Here is a 23,016-nt window from a genome sequence, read left to right as displayed (position 1 = left end):
TTCAAACAAACAATTAAACAAGTAAAAAGAGTGCCCAGAAGAGGGCATGAGTAGGATTTTGAAGCTAAAGAAAACGTCTAGAATTTCCCCTGGGCCTCTTTTCCTAGGTTTTTAAGACTCCCCTTACTTTGTCATCATGAATTTCTTAGGGAAATAATAAAAGCATCTAGACCTCAAAATATACACTATTTTGCTATAATGATGCAAGTGTGGGTTTGAATTTTGAGTAACATTATCAACTGGATAGGAATGATGATAAAGAGAACTAGCTGATCAAATCTGTGACGTTTTATAAAATCCAGAAGTATGACCTGCTGGCCTCACAGAACAACAAGGGCTGGGATTCCTTTTAGGCATACCCCATCTTAGCGGCACAGAATCTCTTATAGTCTTGAATGGTGCTGACTATTCCTGCAATCAATGCTTTCTCAACTCAGACTAGAGAAGCGAGTGAGAAGTCTCTATGACCACAGAGACAAATCCTATCCTTTTTGTTCTTCCATTAACATGCCCAACCCACTATGGAAAGATTGTAGTACTGCCCATCTTGCCTCCTGTTCTGGGCTGAGGAGTGGATGGTGGTGGCAATATGCAACTATGAACCAAGCATGTGGTTCAGTCTGAAGGAGTGTGGTCCTTGTCACCAGTCACAGCCCAAAATAAAATAACCTAAAACATTTCTTACTAGGTAGCTGGATAACTTCTCTACTATCCTCAGCACACAAAAATCCTTCTTCAGATGGGATCCAGCCCAGTACTGAACATCCACATTATACTCAGTATAGTGGGAGAAATCCACTTCTCTCCACATTGTCCCATGCTAGTGGACAACTGCTTGGCACCATCGCACCTTTCAGAACGAGTTGCAGAAGATAGGAAAAATAGCTAAATTATAATTGAAAAGAGAAATATATGTGGAGGATGAGTATTATCACCAAATTCACATAAATATTTAATCGATTTTTGACATGTGGAAAGAAAAGGAAGTAAATGGTCCTTAAAAATCGAAACTAAAACATAAAATTGCATTCAATAGTTTTTCCCATGATTTTTTTTTTTTTTGGAAGGAAAGGGAGAGGTGTTTGCCAGAAATACATGTCTGTCGACACATATATTTAATTCTATTTGCTAGCATTTCTATTTTTAACCTCTCGATGTAGGTTAAAACTGTATATTTTTTCACTATTTAACAGCTGTTAAGTGATTCTGTTCTTAAACACCAAGGATAATAATTTCAGAGTACAGAATAAATGTGTTCCTGTCAGTCGCTCTCTGAATATTAATGTACTAAGCTTATTACTAGAGTGCATGATTAAAAAAACATATTTTAATAACTATCAAAAACATAAAAGTTATGTTCATATGTCTGCGTGTATAAATTTATGTTTATTTAGCAGAGTTAGAGGAAAAAGAAACCCAAAATCTTCCTTTCAAACAAGAATAATTTGTTTGCAAAAATTTCTAAATTCAGAATAGAAGAGAGAGATGTTTACAATATTTTACAACTGAGATACTTTATAATATATGTGTAGAATAGTGTTTCTTGAGCTGTCCTTAGGTTGTTGTAATTTTTCTTAAAAAAAATAATAAACAATCAAACATTTGCTTGAAAGATTTGGGAAACAGCAAATATGTATAGATTCTCAGAAAATTTAATGTAATGTAAATTGAGAATCTCTGAAACAGGCACATGGTATACAGAGTTTACTAAGCATATTTGACCCAAAAACCTGCCTGTGTGTGTGTGTGTGTGTGTGTGTAGTGAACATTTATTAACACATAAAAGAAGTATTTTTATGACTTCACAGTTTGGAGGAAAATATTAATACAAGTTTAGACTATAAGTAACTTATGGAACCACATACCATTTCATATGCACATACACACACATATACACATAGACATGCACAGAACTCCCTTAATATCAAAGTAACTAAATATATAAAAGCAGTAGGTTGTTAGTTATAGAATTCATAAGAATCATTGGAATATCTGTTTTAAAAATTATTTTAGTTTTGAGTTTCTGGAAATTCTGATTTAATAAGTGTTGAAAGAGGCTCAGAATATATATATTTTAAATAAGCACTGCAGGTCATTTTAATGCAGGTAATACATGTGCCATACTTGGAAAAACACTGATATAAAATTATATTTGGCTTCAATTTACTTTTTGCATTTGTGTGTATGTGTGTACATCACAGCCAAACATTTTAAAGTAAATGAAGATAAAACTGTGTTGTTAAATTTAGGAAAAGAAGTACCCTCCTTCACATTTATTTTCCTACTTTCCCTACCACTATTGAGAAATAGTCAAGATCTCATTAACTGGTACATTTTATTGGCCATTGTGCCTGATCAAATATTGAATGCATCTAGATTTGGCCTTTTAATGCATCCTAGGAACACTCTGCTCAAAGGAAGCAGTCCCAGGAAGTCATCATGAAGTCATCATTAAGCCTCTACTTGGCCCATTTATCACAAGTCTTAATCCTTAGGATTAGGTGGTGAGGAACAGAAGAGGGAGAGAAAAGTAAAGAATTAAGCCTTGTTGACCTTTGAGACTTCCTGGATTCTTTTCTCCCTATTATAGGCTGAATATTTGCATGTTCCCAAATTCATATGTTGAAACCTAATCCCTAACATGATGGTATTTGGCGATTGGGCCCTTGGGAGGTGATCAGGTCAAGAGAGTAAAGCAGTCATGAATGGGATTTGTGCCCTTGTAAAAGAGACCCTGGAGAGCTCCCTCACCCCTTCCACCCTGTGAGGACAGAAGTAGAAGCAGCTATCTATGCAGCAGGGAGCCCGCCCTCACCAGATACCCAGTCTGTTGGAATTCTGATCTTTGACTTTCCAGCTTCCAGAACTATGAGAAATAAATTGCTGTTGTTTATAAGCTACCCAGACTATGGTATCTTGTTACAACAGTTCAAGCTGCTGAGGTACTCCCCCTCCCTTTTTCCTTGACTCATTGAATATCAGGGATGCTCAACAAGTATTAGAGAAGTCTCTGTCATGGTTATAGAATTCACATACTTACAGTGTATTCACCTACACTAAGGGGAGTTGGGTTTATCAATGAATGTCAACAGAGAAGAATAGCCCTCATCATATGGAGAAAGATTCACCTTCCTGCACTGAAGGGAAAGAAAATCTAAATGAATTAATCATCTGTCCAAAGACTATAAATATAACAACAACAAAAAAATACACATAGGGAGCCTTGACTTAGAGAATGAGGTTAGTCCAGAAATTGTGGAGGGACATTGGTCAGGAAGCCTAGCCATTACAGGATGTTTAAAATAAACAATATGTTCCTGTTAAGGAATCATTTAGAGCATTGGCTGTTGCAGAAGGCAGGTTAATGGGAATAGAGGAATATTCTTAAGAGAAGGGTTTAGGTCTTAGACAGAAGGTTAGAAGCTTACAGAAGTTAAAGACGTAATTTATAAATAAAATTTCTTTTAAAGATGGGTCTAGAAATCAGAGGGGTTTTGTTTGTTTTATTTCTTGTTTCACTTGCAGTGGTCTCCATCCAACCTTTTTGACACCAGGGACTCGTGGAAGACAATCTTTTCCACCTAAGAGGAGTTGGGGGTGGCCGGAGCTCAGGCAGTGATGGGAAGCAGCTGTAAATGAAGCTTTGCTAGCTCGACCCCCTTCCCGCCCAACTCAGCTCACCTGTTGTGCACCCCCTCCCTTCCCCTCCCCCTCCCCATGTTCTAAGTTTCATGGAAGACAATTTTTCCATGGGCTGGGGGAGCGGAGATCGGCGGGGAGCTCTGAGGCCTGGTCCCAAACAGGGACTGGGGATTGGGGACTGCAGTACTAGGGCAAGGACAAAAAACAAAGACCTTTAGTAGTACAGTAGAAGAAAAAAATCAAAGATCCCAGGGACAAAATGCTAACCCTCCTCTTCCCAGTTGGACTGGGGCCCAAGAAATTAGTAAAAAGAAACCTCTGAACATGGCAGAGTCAGGAATGGACACCTGCGACAGATGGTTGAAAGGCTGCCATATGTGGTTGTGTGTTATGAACTCTACAATTTGAATTAAATATGAAGATGCACTGTTAGCAATACCAAAAAAAATGAAGAGATTTAATAGAAACCCATGAACAGGTAATTCAGTCATTTTTTTGGTGAAATTCAAGGAGACATAAGTTTTTTTGTTCTTGTTGTTGGTTTTTTTCTTTTTTTTTAATGAGAAAACTAGAATGGCCAAGCCATGGAGAAATGTGCCTGGCAAATATATGACTCCAGGCAAATGTGCCTGGAGTCTAAAGATGAGACTCCCTAAAGATGGATCACACAGAAGCTCAAGAGATCAAGCACATGACCAGTATAGAAGTAGAACTGGCTTCCACGGTAGAATTATCCTATTCAGGGAGGAAAGACAGAGAATACATTTTTTGAAAATCGATTTTTTTTTCAGACTCAGAAACCACCGATATTATATTTATTTCTAAATATAACCACACAGGCAAAATGTGGCAAAGTACATTAGTGAAGCAAAGATATGTTCTCGAAAAAAGGGAAGAAGGAAATCTGTTCAGAAAAAGTGTTAGCCCTAAGAACAAGAAAATGTTCAATTTAAGAAACAAGTTAATTTTTTTAAAAAATGTAATAGACCTGACAGAATGGGGTAGAGGAACATTGGGGAGAAATATGAAGGGAACAAAAAAAAAATAGTAGATTCTGACCCAGCTGCTGCCAAAAAACAAAAATAAAAGAAAGAAGGTGATGAAGGCCAATTGTTTTTCTGTCACTGAAGATGCAAAATTTAATCAAGCCCTACAACATTCAAAAATTATTGATAAGCATGTTTGCAAGTAACATATAAGCAGGACAGATGGATCCTTAGTGGAAGCAGCAGGGAACTTTTGCGTTTCAGAACTTTCCCCAGTAGAATATTAAGTAGAACATTGTAGGTTCTATAACACATAAAAAATATTGTGTTAAATAAAACACAATAGACATCAGCTGATAAGCATTTTCCGCCCTGGAAAGATGTAGAACAAAGGAGAAACTTCCACAGACCCTTGAGAATTCTGAAGTGCAGGAGAGTAACAGCAGCAGTGATAGCTCAGAGCAAAGAAGGCTTTAGGCATTTTCTTGGGTTTGAAAAAATGCAGATAGAAGAGCAGCAGTATATTTAGGTTGTGGAAAAGGAAAAATGATATATAATCAAGTCCCACATAACTACTTTTTGGTTAATAACTGGCTGCATATGTAACAGTGATCCCATAAGATTATAATGGAGCTGAAAAATTCCCATTGCCCGGTGACATTGTAGCAATTCTAATATTATAACAAAACACATTACTCAAGTGTTTGCGGTGATGCTGGTGAAAAAAACCCTACTACACTGCCAGTCCTATAAAAATCTAGCACATACAATCATGTAGAGTACATACTACTTGGCAATGATAATAAACAACTATTACTAGTTTGTGTATTTACTATACTATACTTTTTACCATTATTTTAGAGTGTACTCCTACTTATTAAAAAAAAGGTAACTATAAAACTGCCTCAGAAAGGTCCTTCAGGAGGCATTTTTGAAAAATGCATTGTTACCCTAGGAGATGACAGTTCTATTCATGTTATTTCCCCTGAAGGCCTTCCAGTGGGACAAGATGTAGAAGTAGAAGACAGCGATATTGATGAACCTGTCCTGTGTAGGTCCAGGATAATGTGCGTTTTTATATCTTAGTTTTTAACAAAAATCTTAAAAAATAAAAAAAATAAAAAACAGGAAAAAGCTATAGAATAAAATTATAAAAAAGAAAATATTTTTGTATAGCTGTGCAATTTGTGTTTTAAGCAAAGTCTTATTACAAAAGAGTCAACAATTTTAAAAAATTAAAAAGTTTATGAAGTTAGATAGTTATAGTAAGCTAAGGTTAACTTGTTATGGAAGAAATAATTTTTAAAATAAATGTAATGTAGTCTAACTGCACAGTGTTAATAAAGTCTATGTTAATGTACAGTAATGTCCTAGGCTTTCTTTCACATTCACTCACCACACACTCACTGAATCACCCGGAGCAACTTCCAGTTCTGTAAGCTCCATTCACGGTAAGTGCCCTATAAAGGTACACCATTTTTATCTTTTACACCATATATTTACTGTACCTTTTCTATGTTTAAATATCTTTAGGTGCACAAATACTTGGTATTGTATTACAAGTGTCTACAATATTCAGCACAGTAACATGCTGTACAGGTTTGTTGCCTGGTAGCAATAGGCCACACCACATAGGCTAGAAGTATAGTAGGCTGCACCATCTAGGTTTGTATAAATACACTGTATGATGTTCACACAATGACGAAATCACCCAAGGAGGCATGTTTCATAACTTATTCCTTTTTTAAGTGATGTGTAACTGTAGCTTTTTTGTCATGTTTCTATTAAAATGTAGGGTATTCAGAATATGAGAGAGGGAAAATTATGACCCTATGAAGAACCATATGTAGTGTCTAAAAGAGAGGGGTAAAAAGGGAAACTGAAATTAATAGCTTTAACACATTAAGTGTCATGTAAGTTGTATTTAACTCTTGCTAGTTTTGAGCCTGGGGCCTCGTGAAGCCTATGTAACTCTCGCATGTCTCTTCACCTTGGGAGCCACGTGGTGCGCAGGCAACTCCCGCTGCCATGCTGTAGCATACATGTTTGCCCCCTGGGCAAAACCCTGTGGCTGGTTCTTGAAAATCTTACTTGTTGATGTTCTTATTGTTACAATTAATAGTGACAATTTAATTGCACAGAAAACAATACAATTAACAAATTTGTCATTAAATTAGGATCATTTTGTTTTCAAATTTTTATTCTGTTTTCATAACAAAACACCGTAACCTCAAGGACATTTTTTTTTTCTAGTGTGGCAGTCAAGTGTTAAAATATATGGGACACTAAGATGGCAAACAGAGCCACAGAAAAGATGGGCATTCGATCAGTAATCTTTGCAAAATGCTAAATATTGCAAGAAATTAGGAGTGTTTCAGATGCCACTTTCTGAGAGAAGAGGCAGTTTTTCTAGATGTAGATTATATTACTAGGATATAAAAATATAAAATATAAAATAACCTCTTGATGAATGATTTCTTCAAAATGACTTCTAAATGCACAGACTCGTGATAATTGTTACATAATTTATATCAGTGGTCTCCAACCTTTTTGGCACCAGGAACAGGTTTCATAGAAGACAATTTTACCACAAACCGGGGTGGGGGAGTGGGGTGTGGTGAGGGGATTGGGGTGGCACAGAGCTCAGGCAGTGATACACGGCCCGTTTCCTAACAGGTGACAGAACCGTGCTGGGCCATGGCCCCGGCATTGGGGAGTACAGATTTATATTCCATTGACCACTCAAATAAAATTTAAATAGATGTTTCTAGCAGGCAGATGATATAGTCTGGATGTTTGTCCCTCCAAATCTCATGTTGAGATTTGATCCCCAGTGTTCGATGTGGGGCTTGGTGGGAGGTTGTTTGGGTCATGGGGGCAGACCCCTCATGAATGGCTTGGTGCCCTTGAGTGAGTTCTGACTCTGTTAGTTCACGCAAGAGCTAGTTGTTTAAGAGAGCATGGGTATCCCCTCCTTTCTCTCTTGCTGCTTCTCTCACCATGTGACACACCTGCTCCTCCTTCGACTTTGATTGGAAGCTCCCTGAAGCCCTCACCAGGAGCAGATCCTGGTGAGATGCTTCTTGTAGAGTCTGTAGAACTGTGAGCCAAATAAACCTCTCTCCTTTATAAATTATCCAGTGTCAGTCATTCCTTGGTAGCAGCGAAAAATGGACTGTGACAGTAGATGATCCTCCATACAGTCACTCATGGTACTTTCAGAGTGTTTCTTCGACTTGTGGCCTGTCTCACCTATCAAACCTCTGAATTTTCTCCACTCTGCCAATGGATAAGAAAAGAAGAGGGGGTGGAGGATTGTACAGGAGGTTTTTATAGGCTGAGCTAAGGAGAGGTATACACCACTTCTGACCATATTGTATCCAAACCATTTATTAGATAACCCAAGTTGGGTGCTAAGGGGCTGAGAAAGGTAGTTCTGGGCTGAGCATCTTTAGTATTAGTTTTCTCCATTTATTTAGCAATAGCCCTTGACCATTGAAGGGAAATACAAAACTTTGACATACAAATAGTACAATCTCTATTTACAACTGGCATGGGTAGACCAGGATGGCCAACTAAAAACCAAGATTTTTTTCTTTTTTTCTCTTTTCTGCTTTCTCTATCAGCTCTTTTCTCCAGATACATTGATCTCTGGGTTTACATCTAGTAGTAGTGACAATGTAAGTCTAAACTCTGACCTGTGTGGGCCCATTAACTTCTTTTTGCCTGGGGAATGTTATCATGTTGTTTCATAACTTGCTTAACTGACAACACTCATTTCTAGAAATTTATTTTTGTTTTCTAAATTTTGGAACTTTGGAAATATAGGACACATCCACGCTGGAAAATTATGAATTAAATAAACCAACACTGAAGATTCTAAACATGCTGTTTCAAATCCAGTGGAAGGGAGCCAAGGATTTTCCAGAATTCTAGAATAAGGCCTCTCTGGTTGTATTTGATGTGAGGAAGAAGTAAAGAGAGAGGGGAGACTTGATGACTTAAACTTTTCTAAGAAAATAGAATAGAGGGGTTATATTTTGGACTCATTTTGTTTAGCCTTTATTATTAGCATTTTTATGATTTTCTATAGCAGGAAAAATAGAAGAGCCCTTTTCGGAGAGCTCTACTCTATGGGGCTTTAAATTATTTAAGCAACATGGAATTGACTTAACAATGGGAGAAGATTCATATTATTGAATGCCTATTATAATGTGTACATAGAATTAATTGGAACATATATGTTACATAAATTATCTGGAAAACTATATTGGGCAATATTGCTGAGCACAATTTCAAATGGGAAAATGAATGGGAGGATGATGGAGCTAGTGATAACTTTTTTTTGGCTAGTCAAGATAGTGTGACTTAGAGTAACCTTAATTGATATCCTGCCTTTCCCCATTTTAGTAGCTTTAGGGGGCCTTGAGGAACTGAAATGTCCATCTCACTGGACCCAGGAGCAGCACAGAAATAGTATTACATTCAAATAGATAAATAGGCAAACTAGACTTTATATATATACACACATATACATTTCTTATAATTTATATGCCATATATATATACATATATATATATACACACACACACACGTATATTATATATTCCTTTCCAAGTATTAAGTGATAAAAAGTCAGAGAATAAAAGTTCATAGAACTATGACGGGCATCATTAATTGCCTTGCTATGTATGTGCCTGGCAGTCATGTGACCCTCTGTAGGATCATTGTGAGCAGTCTGTCCCCAACAACTGGCACAGGTAATATTATAGAAAAAATAATGCATAAGTGATTGCCTCATATGGCCAGGTGGAAGATGGCAAACTTTCTAGTAGTGGGATGGGGTTGAGAGGAGTAGAGAATTCAATAGAGTCTTTTTCCTTCTATATTAAGCAGCTGAGTTTACTAGTGTGTTTTAGAAATTAAATAAAACAATAAATCTCATAATCTGTGACAGACTCTATCACAGCAGTATATGAAGTTGGTGTGAATTTCATAAATTCCAACTTCCGTCTATGCAGCCTTTTTACCTGAGAGATGATATAGCATGCAGCTTAAGAGGATTCTCAGTCAGACACAGACTTTAATCTGGACTACATCACTCAGGTAATTATTGTGACCTATATGAGCCTGCTTCTTTAGTAGTAAAAGGATAAAATATATCTGCTTCACATGGCTGCTCTGCTGATTGCATTAATGAGTTAAGAAATACAAAGTAAAGATTTGCTCAGTGAAAGTCAGTAATTATTGTGTGGTTAATCTTTGTAAGATAATCAAGTTATCAGCCTGCTTCTTACCGGACATCTCCTATTTCTTCCAGGCACAGAAATATGGTGATATGCTTCAAGACAAAGGTAATGGAGAACCAATTGATAAGTATTTAATGCTTATATTTATTCATTTTTATGCTGCAAGTGAACATTAAGTTTCTGGAACAGAGACCAGAGTTGTTATAACTTAGAACCACATCAATTTCCAATGCTTGGTACTCCCCAGGTAAAAGAATGAGGGCCAGAGTCAGGCCTGTATATATAGGGGTCAGCTCTGCAGGAGAAAAACCCTGAAATTAAACCTGGGGTTTTTTTGTACGTTACATGCTACCAGGTCTTCTCCTGAGAGAGAAAGACCTTTCTTCTCTAGTCATTTGCATTCCATTGCAATGTAAATAACCGGCTGTTAGGCTGCAGGTTTCACTTCCCTTTGAAATGCAAATACAGGGGGATGGCTCCAACTTTCTCCAGGGTCTTTAACTTTTCAATCACCCTATAACTTACAAGGCTCCTTTAAGCCAGGTGCTAGCAACATTTTCCAATATTATAGGTGTTCCAATTCTCACCAATTAATCTATACATTTAATTTAATGTCAAACAAAATATCAAAGGATATTACAAATTGTCAGATGATTATAAAGATTACCTAGGAAAAACAAGCAAGTATGAATAGTGAATAGCACCCTACCCACACCCTAAAAAAGGTTTGAAAAGGAAAGAGTTCATTCTCCAAGGTCTATATGAAAGAAAAAAAAAAAAAAAGAAGAAAAGGAAAGAGAACAAGGAGAGTCTTGCTTGCCAGATACAAAATTACATTATAAAGGTACAGTGATTAAAACAATGTCATACTAAATACAAAAATATGCCCCATGTTGGGAAGGAAATCACTTTTATCCTAGTAAAGAAAATGACCACTAAAAAACCAACCAAACAAAAAGCCTATGCAGAAACACTAAAATATTCACTTCCTGACTATAATAATTTCTTTTTGAAGAAAAGAAATGGCTAGCCACTCACAGGATAATCTAACATTCATTCCTTCCACTTTACCAATGTTGCTTTTGCTAAAACTGAGCCAGTGAGCACTTTTTTCTATCCTTGTTTACTTGGTTTCAGAATTGTCCTCCAGGTACCCCAAGGTCAACATGCCTGATTCCTAAATTCAGAGACTATTTTCTAAAATCTACTATTTACTCAGCATCATCTTCTTTAGTAAATGAAATCACAGTCCACCCAGGTGCTCAAATCAGAAACCTTGATGCTACATTGACACCAAGTTCTTCCTCACCACCAGTAAAACACATGTTTCCGTCAATTGCAGCCATTTCTCTACATCTTCATCAGAGCCACTAATATCTCTACCTGACTATTAAAATAGCATCCCAACTGGCCCATTAGTTTTAATCCCTATTCCTGAATCCATTCTTCAAGTGATCTTGTAAATTGTAAACTTACAAGTGTAAATTTGTAAAATGTAAATTTAGATTTGTTACCCCCTTACTTAAAACACTTCATGCCCTCTGATTGCCTTCAGGAGTTTTTTTCATTGTCAGATGCATGAGTGTAGCTTCTCAAGATCTAAAGAGAATTGAGATACACAACATTTCATCACCCTTCTTGAATTTTGTACCCCAGTCTCTTCATTTGTTCACCTTGTTCTGCACCACATTGACCCTAACATGAACTTCAGCCCCTTGTTTGGATTTTACAAGCACATTCCTTCCAACAAACTTTGAGGGGCAATGCAGCATGGTAATTAAAAGCAGAAGTTCCTGAAGCTGACTTCTGAATTTAAATTTGCCTCTCTACTTTCCATGTGACAGATTATTTGAACCTTCCTGTGCCACAGTTTCCTTACCTGTAAATGAAGATAACACTATACGTAAGTCATAGGTTTGCTGTGATGAATAAGTAAATTAGTACACGCAAAGCATTCAGAATAGATTTTGGCACATATTAAATATTTAATAACTGTCAGCTATTTTGATTACTACCAGATCTTACAAACCGATATGTTTTGTTTGGAATGTAGTATTTCAAAATATTATATATATGGAGTATATATAAAAGGTATATATGTGTGTATATATATGTTAATAAGTATAAAAATGTCTGATTTCCTTAAATACTAAGTTTGACAGTTGATATCTCTGACATTTCGCTTTGACAGTTCTTGTTTTATTTTATTGTGAAGGTACATCCTCAGTCTTTCAAACACATGTTTTGATTTGTGATTATCTTTCAAAAAAATTTTACAGCAATTTTTGTGAAACCATAGATAAATAAAAAAAATCATATTATTTTCTAATACATGGAACCAATGCAGCTCAGACAGCTTGAAATATTAACAAAGTGTTTGGGAAGGATGTGTCCAGTGGACACAGAGTATGTCAATAGTTTGAGATGTTCCATTCTGGTGATTTTAATCTTGAAAATGAGCCACAGGTGGCTCAGATGGGTGACCTGAGACCAAGGTGGATAATGATGAGCCCAGGGTGGGTCTGGAAATGCTGTCCAGAATCTAAGACCTGGAATCCAGGGCTTCAGGAGTCTGGAAATGCTGTCCAGAATCTAAGACCTGGAATCCAGGGCTTCAGGAGTCTGTTTGATACTTTGTTTTACTGTGGGTGAGCTGGTACCCAAGTTGCAAATCAAAATCCTCTGAGCTCTTTTCTTTTCTTTTCCCAAGCAGAACAGTCTCCCTGAGCTGCACTGCCTGTACTTGAGGGAGGCGTGACACAGGCACTGGCTTGACTGCCATCACTAGTGTCTCACTGGGTCATGTGCATGTCCCAGGATCAGTGACTCCGAGCCAGTCCAGCTATAAAAATTGCCCAGAGACTGCAGCATTTTGGCTTGACTGCCTTTTGGGGTTTTTCCCCAGGCTTCAGGTCATGGGTTTTTTTTATTATTATTTCAGCATATTATGGGGATACAAATTTTAAGGTTTCAAATAATGACCTTGCTCCCCCTCCCCCTACAAGTCTGAGCTTCAAGCGTGACCATCCCCCAGACAGTGCATGTCTCACTCATTATATATGCATATACCCTCCCTTCTTCCCCCCCACCAGCCCAATACCCAATTAATGTAGTTCCTATGTGTCCACTTAGGTGCTGCTCAGTTAATACCAGTTTGCTGGTGAATATATGTGGTGCTTGTTTTTCCATTCTTGGGATACCTCACTTAGTAGTATAAGTTCCAGCTCTATCCAGGAAAATACAAGATGTGTTATATCACCGTTGTTTCTTAGAGATGAATAGTACTCCATGGTATACATATACCACATTTTATTAATCCATTCATGAATTGATGGGCAGTTAGGTTGTTTCCACAGCTTTGCAATTGTGAATTGTACTGCTATAAACATTCGCATGCAGTTGTCTTTTTTGTAGAGTGACTTTTGTTCTTTTGGGTAGATACCTAGTAATGGGATTGCTGGATCAAATGGTAGATCCACTTGTATCACTTTAAGGTATCTCCATATTGCTTTCCATAGAGGTTGAACTAGTTTGCAGTCCCACCAGCAGTGTAGGAGTGTTCCTATCTCTCCGCTCCTATCTCTCCACATCCACGCCAACATCTATTGTTTGGGGACTTTTTGATAAAGCCCATTCTTACTAGAAATAAGTGATATCTCATTGTAGTTTTGATTTGTATTTCCCTGATGATTAGAGATGTTGAACATTTTTTCATATGTTTGTTAGTCATTATTCTGTCTTCTTTAGAAAAGTTTCTGTTCATGTCCTTTGCCCACTTTTTGATAGGGTTGTTTGATTTTTTTCTTGCTGATTTTCATGAGTTCTAAGTAGATTCTAGTTATCAGCCCCTTATCAGATGTGTAGGATGTGAAAATTTTCTCCCATTCTGTAGGTTGTCTGTTTACTTTCATGACTATTTCTTTCCCTGTGCAGAAGCTTTTTAGTTTGATCGTGTCCCATTTATTTATTTTTGTTGCTGCTGTGATTGCCTTTGGGGTCTTCTTCATAAATTCTTTGGCACAAAAATAGGAATATTGACTAGTGGAACAGATCTTGGAACCCTGATATAAAACCATCCTCATATAGCCATCTAATCGTTGACAAACCAGACAAAAACATACACTGGGGAAAAGAATCCCTTTTCAATAATGGTGCTGGGAAAACTGGATAGCCACTTGTAGAAGGCTGAAGCAGGATCCAAACCTTTCACCTCTCACAAAAATCTCACGCTGGATAACAGACTTACACCTAAGGTTTGAAACTATTAGAATTCTAGAGGAAAATGTTGGAAACACTCTCCTAGACATTGGCCTAGGCAATTTCAGGTCATGTTTTTCAGTTGGTGGTGGGGCTAGCTGGAACTCCAGTTTCAGGGCAGAGGATTTCCCTCTGTCTGGGCTGGTCTAATTAACTGCTCTTTCCATGGGCATTGACAGAGTGCTGCCCTGTGATGTGATCTCCTGTTACAGAGTGGGCCTGAGTTCTAATACAAAGTCCCACAATCACTTCACCCTCCCTTTTCCAAGCACACAGATTCTCTTTCTACCCAGTGTGTTGGTATTACACTGCCAGGGGATGGGGAAGTGTTGGTGTTGGCAATATAAGACTGTGTTTTCTGTCCTATTCCATGCCAGTCTCCTTGATATAATGTTAAAACCAAGTACTATGATTGCTCATCTGATTTTTGGTTCTTCTGAAGGTGCTTCCTTGCATTAATAGTTTTTGGATTTGGAGTTTGTGTGGAGGGATGATCACTGGAGGTTTCTCTTTGGCCATCTTGCTCCACCCTTCTCTGTGATTTCAATGTCTGATAAATTTCTGGTTTTGGTCACTTATTCCTTATTTTATTGAATTGTTTATCTGTATTTTATGAAAGTTTGTTGCGCTTCCTTAAAACAATTATTTAGAATTCTTTGTCAGGCAGTTCGCAAATCTCTCTTTTTGGAGGGTTAACTACTGGGAGATTATTGTGCTCCTTCAGTATTGCTACATCTCAGTTTTCAATTTTTTTATTGTTGTTGTTGCCTTACATTGATGTCTACACATATAAAGTAGGAACTTATTCTTTGAAGACTGGTCTGTCGGGGAAAGCAGTAAATTATCTTCCCTTCCAGAGATTCTGAGTAGGCTGTCTGGCATGGTCCAAGAGTGGACTTGCTGCTTGAGTCCTTGGGCAGTCTGGCCTGGTGCCTAGGGCAGAAAATGCGTATGCCTGATGCTGGGTCTACTGGCCTGTTCCTAAAACCTAGATCCACTGGTTGCTTCGTTGATTGGATGTGTGGGGATGAACCTATAGACTCTGTCTATGTGGGTGAGCCTGGAGCCTAGGTCCACAGGGGCTGATCTAGTGATGGGGTGGGCCTTATGCCTGAGTTTGCAGGGGCTGGTTTGGTTCTGGGATAGAACTGGAATTTGGGTCCACTGGAATGGGCCTATCTGAATGCTAACCTCATACTGAGGAAGGACTTAAGCCTGAATCTGTGGGGGAAGATCTCGGGCCTGGGTCAATGAGATAGCCAGGAAACCAGGTCTGCAAGGGTAATTGTGGAGCCTCAATCCATGGGCTCTCTAGCACCAGGGTTTAATGGGGTATGTCTAAATCCTTGGTCTGCTGCAGCAGGCCTGGACCATGCATCTTCTGAAGCCTGGGATCATGGGGCTAGTCTGCAGCCTAGGGATATCGTGGTGCTGGGGCTGGTGTGGAGCCTGAGTCTGCAGGGTTTGGTCTGGAGTCTAGGTTCATGAGCACTGGCCTTATACCTGGAGCTACTGGGGAAAGCCTGTAGCCTGGGGCCCTGGGGACTAGAATGGAGCCTGTGTCCACTGGTACTGGCATAGGAGTTGGTATGAAGGTACTAGCTTAGAGGTTAGGTCTATGAGGGCTGGTCTGGGCCCTAGGTACACAAAGGTGATTCTGGTGTCTAGGCCTATGGGGGCCTATCCTGTGCTGAAGCCTACTATGGCAAGCCTGGATTCTGTCTTTGCTTGAGTGTTGGGCTACAGGAGCTGTTCTGGGGGTTGTGAGTACAGAGGCCAGTCTGGTATGGGGCAGGCCTTGGGCCTATGTCCACAGCGCCTGCCTCCTATTTGAGGCCAGAGGAGCTGGTCTGGCACTGGGTGGGCCAGAAGTTATAGCTGGGTCTGGGTCTTGTATCCCCAGGGTCCAGTCAGGAGGCTAGGTCTGCGGGTGCTGCATTGAGGACCAGCGCTGTGGGTATTGGGGGAAATCCAGAGCTTTGGAGTTCTGAGGTTGGCCTGGAGGTGGAGAAGCCCAGGGACTGCGGCTGCCCAGCATACCCAGAACCTGGGCCTCTGAGACTCAGCTTGGCACTGGATAAGGCCTGAAAGCTCAGTTTATGGGTACTGATCTGGAGTCTGGAGCTATGGGGGCCTGTCCAGTGCAAGGGGTTTTACTGTGGCAGGCTCAGTATTGGGATACAGGGCAAAGTCCAGTGCTTAATTCCCTCTCCTTTCCCCACAAGCGGGTAGCTACCTCCACACTATGCTGCCTGGGGTTGGAGGAAGAGTGTGTGACTGTCTTTCCCTCACTCTTCAATGTGTGTTTTCTAATTTCTGTGCTATACCCAGGCACTGTTAATCTGGTTTCCTTAGATCTTGTGAATGCATTTTTGTGCGCAGATAGTTGTTTGAATTGATGTTTCTGTGGGAGGATGAGGACTGGAGATTCCTATTCCACCATCGTGCTGACATTTTAAATCTACAATTTAAAAATATTTAGAAATGTGGTTATGCAGGTGTCAATTTTTCCTCTTGATCTAGAACCTTCAAATGTTAGATTCCTCTTATTCTTAGGCATTGGCCTCTTCAATATAGGTCCTTGGAGTAGTTGGGGGACTTGCTTTCTATTCCCAAAACTTTTCAAAGTGGTTTGAACATTTTCATGCCACCTAAGATTTCTGGTATTAGCTTTTAGGTAATCAACTATTTTCACAACATTTCAATGCAGTGAGGACCCAAAACTGAAACATGTACTATAAAGCTGCATGTACTTTGCTACCTACACAATTTACCACCCTGTTGTCATAACCTGATTTTCACTTATCTGGCCATATTGGACATTGCTCAATCCCTTTGACAGGGTGCACTCTTGCCTACCTCAGGGCCTTTGACCATGCTGTCATTTCTATTTGAAGTGCTCCTTAGTTCCTTTTGCTTATCCTAGCTAAATCCACTCATACTTAAAGTATTCACTTAAGTGTAATCATTGTAGGGAAATCATTATAGGTTAGACTAAGGTTTGTCCCCATTTACTTCTCCATTGCTCCTTATTTTTCCATTAAATTTAGCCACACAATTAGTCTACTCCTTCCACTGTAAGAGTAAATCCATGTCTGTGCATCAGTTATTTCTAGTTTCTAGAGCAATGCTTGCCACACAAGAAGCCTTCAATAAATGTGTTGACAGGCTTGCTAGCAACTCAATGTTTTACAAGTTTATATAATAATGAATATGTCTCTATAGCCTAGTAATATGTGAAAGGCTGATGCGCAGAACCCTTTATCGAGAATTATATACTTCATCTCTGAAATTTCTTCTTAAGTCATTCCATGCAAGCAACAAGTAAGTATTGAAAAATTTTAAACTCTTGGATCCCCCCCTGCAGTGAGTTTGTTTCACAATGTTATCTTTACTTCAAAACAATTTTGACTTTTCTACTCCAAGTGTTTCAGTACCATGTGTTAGTCTATTAAAAAAAAAAACAGAAAAAAAAAAAACTTCCATTATTCAAAGACACATTGTGGGGCTGTAGACCAAATTTGTTTTTCTGTATTATCTTTCACTAACTTTAGCTTGTGTTAATGTAGCACAGTCTAATTTCTTTCAAATCTGTGATCCATTTTGCATAATTTACATTTTGCATACTGAATTAAAATAAAATCATGTTTTCAAGAAGGCTAATGGGTAGCTAAAATATAGTTGGCTAAATTTGCTGGTATCAATAGCCCAGGAATGCTTGCCTCATCTATGGGGAATAAAGCCTGTGAGTGAATGAATTCCTAAGTGGCCAACCTTCTTTGCAAAACACTAACATCATGGTTCTTTCCATTTGTGTTATTAAAGAAAGGAGAGGACATGACTACATGTTAACATGTTTTACTACTTGTAGCTCAGGAATGGTGCCTTAATCTTAAATTTTGTGCCTACCCAGGTTGCTGAGTTATACAAGATTTTGAGACGTTCTCTGATATATAAAGAGAAACATGACCTCATTGCAGACATTGTTCTAATACAATAATATAATATAACATATTATATGTACATGCATATGTATCATGTCATATACATTACATATTAAATATATACACAGTTCCATAAACTAAGAACTTATTATATATGAGACAACTGAGTGAAGATGTTGAATCCTTGCCTAAGTTTACAAATTATTTCAACCAAGAAAAATATTATCCTCAATAAAATGATGATGATAATAATAATGATAATGATGATTATCTTTCCTATCATAGGCTTTTAAGCCCTGCATCATTCGCATAGCAGTAATTTGAACCCAGGTAGCCTAACACCAGAACCTATGTGCTTAAATACCAATCTATATTTCGCCTCTGGCTAAGCTGGGAAAAGTGTTGTGATCAATCAGCAAAATCTTCTCTCAGCATGGGAGGGAGACTGTTGGCGCTCACATCAAATATAGTTGTACCTGTGCTAGTCTTTTAACATTACATTGTGCTCTTACCTTTGAACTGTCATTAGGCAAAAAGAGCAATAATCCCTGCTAAGACATGAGGAATAGAGTGAAAGCAGTTTAATTGAAATGGGGATGAAATAGTTATTCTTTCAAGTTTTTAAAAATATTTACTCTGTAGCAAACATTAGCTACCTTTTTTTTTTTTTTTTTTTTTTTTTTTTTTTGAGACAGAGTCTCACTTTGTTGCCCAGGCTAGTGTGAGTGCCGTGGCATGAGCCTAGCTCACAGCAACCTCAAACTCCTGGTCTCAAGCAATCCTTCTGCCTCAGCCTCCCGAGTAGCTGGGACTACAGGCATGTGCCACCATGCCCGGCTGATTTTTTCTATATAATTTCTTTCTATTTATAGTAGAGACGGGGTCTCACTCTTGCTCAGGCTGGTTTCAAACTCCTGACCTTGAGCAATCCACTCACCCGCCTCGGCCTCCCAGAGTGCTAGGATTACAGGCGTGAGCCACCGCGCCTGGCAAGCTACCTTTTTTCATAAATGTTTTTCATTTATACTAAATAAGTATTGTTAGTATTTTAAGAATGAAAAACAAATGTTCAGAGAGAATAGGTAACTTCTAAGACTGTATATCTAGTAAGTGATGCAGAGACATGAGGGCACAGATACTCATATTCTAAATACATTGTTCTTTTCATTACACAGTGTCTGCCTATCATTAAGTTCATGTCTGACTATATGGGAAATTTAAGAGTTTGAATCAGGAGAACATACTTACCAAAAAATATAATTTCAATACAACTAAAAGTTCCATAAAATCTTTTTCTAAAGAGTAACATCTTAATTCCTTAAAGTCTCTGAGCATAAATCTAAAATAAAGATCCCACTAATTCATTTTGTGTCATTAAACACACCAACTGTGAGCCTTGTATGTGATAGACACACATCAGGATTCTGGAGATTAATTCACTTCAAAGATATTAGACCCTCCCTCCTATCACAGGTAATAGTGCATTAAGTTTCCATTCAAAAAGATTTTGTACTCCTACTATGTGTCAGACACCATATAAGTAAAATGGTGAAAAGGATAAATATGGTTCTTGTCCTCTGGATTACATTCTAGTAGAGAAGATAAAATTTTAAAGTCAAATAGTTAACAAACTGTAATTACTATAAAATAATCTCATATGGGATTTTTTTGAGAATACATGCAAGGTGCTAAGAAAGAAAATAATTATCTATTAAGAGTATGGTCGGGGATGATTTCTGTGATGAGATAACAGAATAAGACAGGATAAATACAAAAATAATCATGGAAAGAGTATTCCAAGAAGAGGGAGCATAGTACCATTTGCCTACTATGTACTAGACTGTGTAAAGACTTTAGCCTTGTCCAAAGAGAAGTCTGACCTTGTCCCCAACTTCTGGTAGATAGTCTCCAAACCTTTGGAATTTCCTGAATGATGAATGTCTTTATTATTGATGATGGGCCCTTCAGACCACACCTGACAGTTTACAGCAATGAAGTGACTCAAGGCGGGCCCCATAGACCACATGGCATCAGGTGAACTCCAGGAAGGGGGTGGGGAGAGCTGGAGACTGAGTTGAAGCATGTGGGAAATCAACTAATCAGTCATGCCTACATAATGAAAATGTGATAAAAATTTTAGACACTGACCAAAGAGAACTATTGATTTTTTTCTATACCCAAACCTAATTCTCCCCCAGTCTCTCCCCTCTTAGTAATGTCTCCACCATATACTTCAATCCTCCTGCCCCAAGTCTAGGATTTGTCTTAAGTTTCTCTTTCTGCCACACTCTACATTAGCAAATCCAGTGGCTCTTGTCTATTATACCCCTGATCCATCTTTTTGTATTAATACTTATCTCCAAACCACTGTCACCTCTCATCAGCATCTACTGTCATGGTTTTGTCACCATCCTCTATGCTTCCACTCTTACAACTCACAAGCTACTCCTCAAACAGAAGTCTGAGTGATCATTTAAAACTTAAATCAAATGATGTCACTATCTCACTTAAAACCTTCCAATAGCTTCTCATCATATTTAGATTATACTCACACTAGTTAATAAAGCTTTTAAAATGAAAATTTATTTGGCTCCTGAATACTCTTCCTACTACAAGAAGGCATTTTATTTGTGTGATAGAATTCTTTGCATGCTAGATATACCTGATTGTATCCTTGTGTTGCAGTTTCACAGATTCCTCTATCCCCACATATTTCTGTCATCTGGTGTTTCTACTGATAGGCTTGGTTGGGTTACATTTTTGTTGTTTTGTGTTTGTTTCTCTGTTTTTGTTTTCCCCATAATATTTGGAGGCACAAAATGTGAGGTTATTCTTCTTTTAATGATGTTAACATCGAACATGTAGGCTAATAATGTTTAAATCCATTAGCCTAAATCTTCCTTTAAAAAGTTCCATATCAACTCTTCTCCTAATGTTTTAGCATTCGCTGATGATTATAAACCAGCTCCATTATTTCATTAGGTAAAAGTCATATTTATTATATGACAAAGATCAGTCTGCATTGGCTTGCTTCAAGGAAATTTTTTTTGGTGGGTTTCTAAGAGCTATGTGTGCAGGCAAGCACTGCAGTGTTTAATTAATAGCCAACATCCCAGCCCTAGCCTAATGGAATTTTATTCTTTTGTTAATGTAATGGAGTTTGAGTTACTTTTTAATGACCTTGCACAATTGACTCTTTCCATTAGAGAGTAATATTCTTTCTGTATATTATTTTTATGCATCTATAATGCAATTTGTGTTTTGAAAGCACCTTATATTTTTCCTTTCATTATCCAGCTTTTCTTTTGTAATTCTCCCTTCATGCAGGGCAAAATATGAAATCAGATAATCTAACAAACTAGAGAGTAGCTTATACTAATACTTCATTTGAGGCACACATAAAAATTCAAGTGAAAGCAACCTTGCAGAATAATTCCAACTGGTTATATTCTATGAAGAGAATGAAATTTGTTCATATGATAAAGTTTAAGTGAAGAGTAGATAGAATGGTCATGGAAAGTATCTCTGAGGGTTGGGTACAATTGAGGTAAGACCTAGATTGAGAAGGAGTTGGTCATACAAAGAACAGCAGAATAGCATTCTAGGCAGAGAGAAGGGCCAGTGCAGAGGCTAAAAAAACAATGAATTTAGCTTCTTTGAAAATATGAGGAAATATCAGTGTGGGTATAGCATACTTAGTGAGAAGTAGAATTGTATGAAATAAGATCACATGAGTAAGTAAGGGCCACACCATGTAAGTCTTTCGGTGGAGACCATGATAAAGAATTTTAATTTTAATTGATTCATCTTGAAAAGTGAGGTTTGAGTGTGATAGTGACATGATCTTATTCGTGTTGTTAAAAGATTAACTCAGATTGGTGCTATATACAGAAAGGATCTGAGACAGTTGAAGGGTGAGAATGGAATTAGAAGGACCAAATGAGAAGACAATTGCACTAGTCCAGGAAAGAGACAGCAGCCTTGTTTAGGGTAGTAGCAATAGATATGGAAGAAGCAAGGACTATTTTGAAGCAAAACTGTTAGAGACTTCTGATGGATTAGATAGAGACAGTGCTGAGAAAAGGGAAGAATCAGGTTAAAAGTCTGCCTAAGCAAATGATGAATATTTGTGTCATTAACTGTAATAGCAAAAACTAGAAAAGAAATAGCTTTGTCAAAGTTTCATCTTGATAACTTTAAGATTTATATTAAACTCAAAAATGAAGTTCTCAATAGGTAGTTAGATATTGGGCTTTGGAATCCTGGAACTTGGGCGGAGGCCATAGCTTTAGGGACAAACTTGGAATTTATCAGGAAATAAACAGATAAGAAAATCTAGAAACAGAGTGCAGCTAGAAAATAACAGTTAACAGGGTCTCACCCCTAGGCAACTCCAATATGTAGAATTACTTAGAAGAAGAAGCAAAGGAACCTGTAAAGGAGCTGTCAGTGAGGGAGAAAATTAGGAAGTGATGATATCAAGAAAGCTAAGAGAGGACATTGAGAACAGAGTAAGATGAAAGCAGAAGAGGTGAATATTGGCTATGGCAATGTGGAAGTCATCTGTGACCTTGACATGGGACATTTCATTGAGAAAAGGCACACATACAAAAATGACATGATCTAAAATGAATCATAAAGTATACTGAGAGGAAAAATCTCTTTGAATAGTAGAAATAGATGTTGCACAGGAAGAGGGCAAACACCCTATTAAAATCCTTGAGAATGAGAGATAATAGAATGTGGAGCCTAAGGGTAGGGTTTGCCTCTGTTCAAAGTGGGCAATTTCCTTGTATTGCTAAAGAAGAGAAAACAGAAAACATCAATATAGATGAAAATAGGGTTTGGGTGGTAAGCCCTTTGATTTATCCTATATTATTATAAGTCAAGGACTTCAGCTTAGTGTGAAGACCCAGAAAAGAATGTGAGAAATGTGAG

This window comes from Microcebus murinus, chromosome 10 (genome assembly GCF_040939455.1).
Source record: "Microcebus murinus isolate Inina chromosome 10, M.murinus_Inina_mat1.0, whole genome shotgun sequence".
NCBI lineage: Eukaryota > Metazoa > Chordata > Mammalia > Primates > Cheirogaleidae > Microcebus > Microcebus murinus.
The sequence above is the reverse complement of the archived record's forward strand: the minus strand, read 5'-3'. Positions refer to the sequence as shown.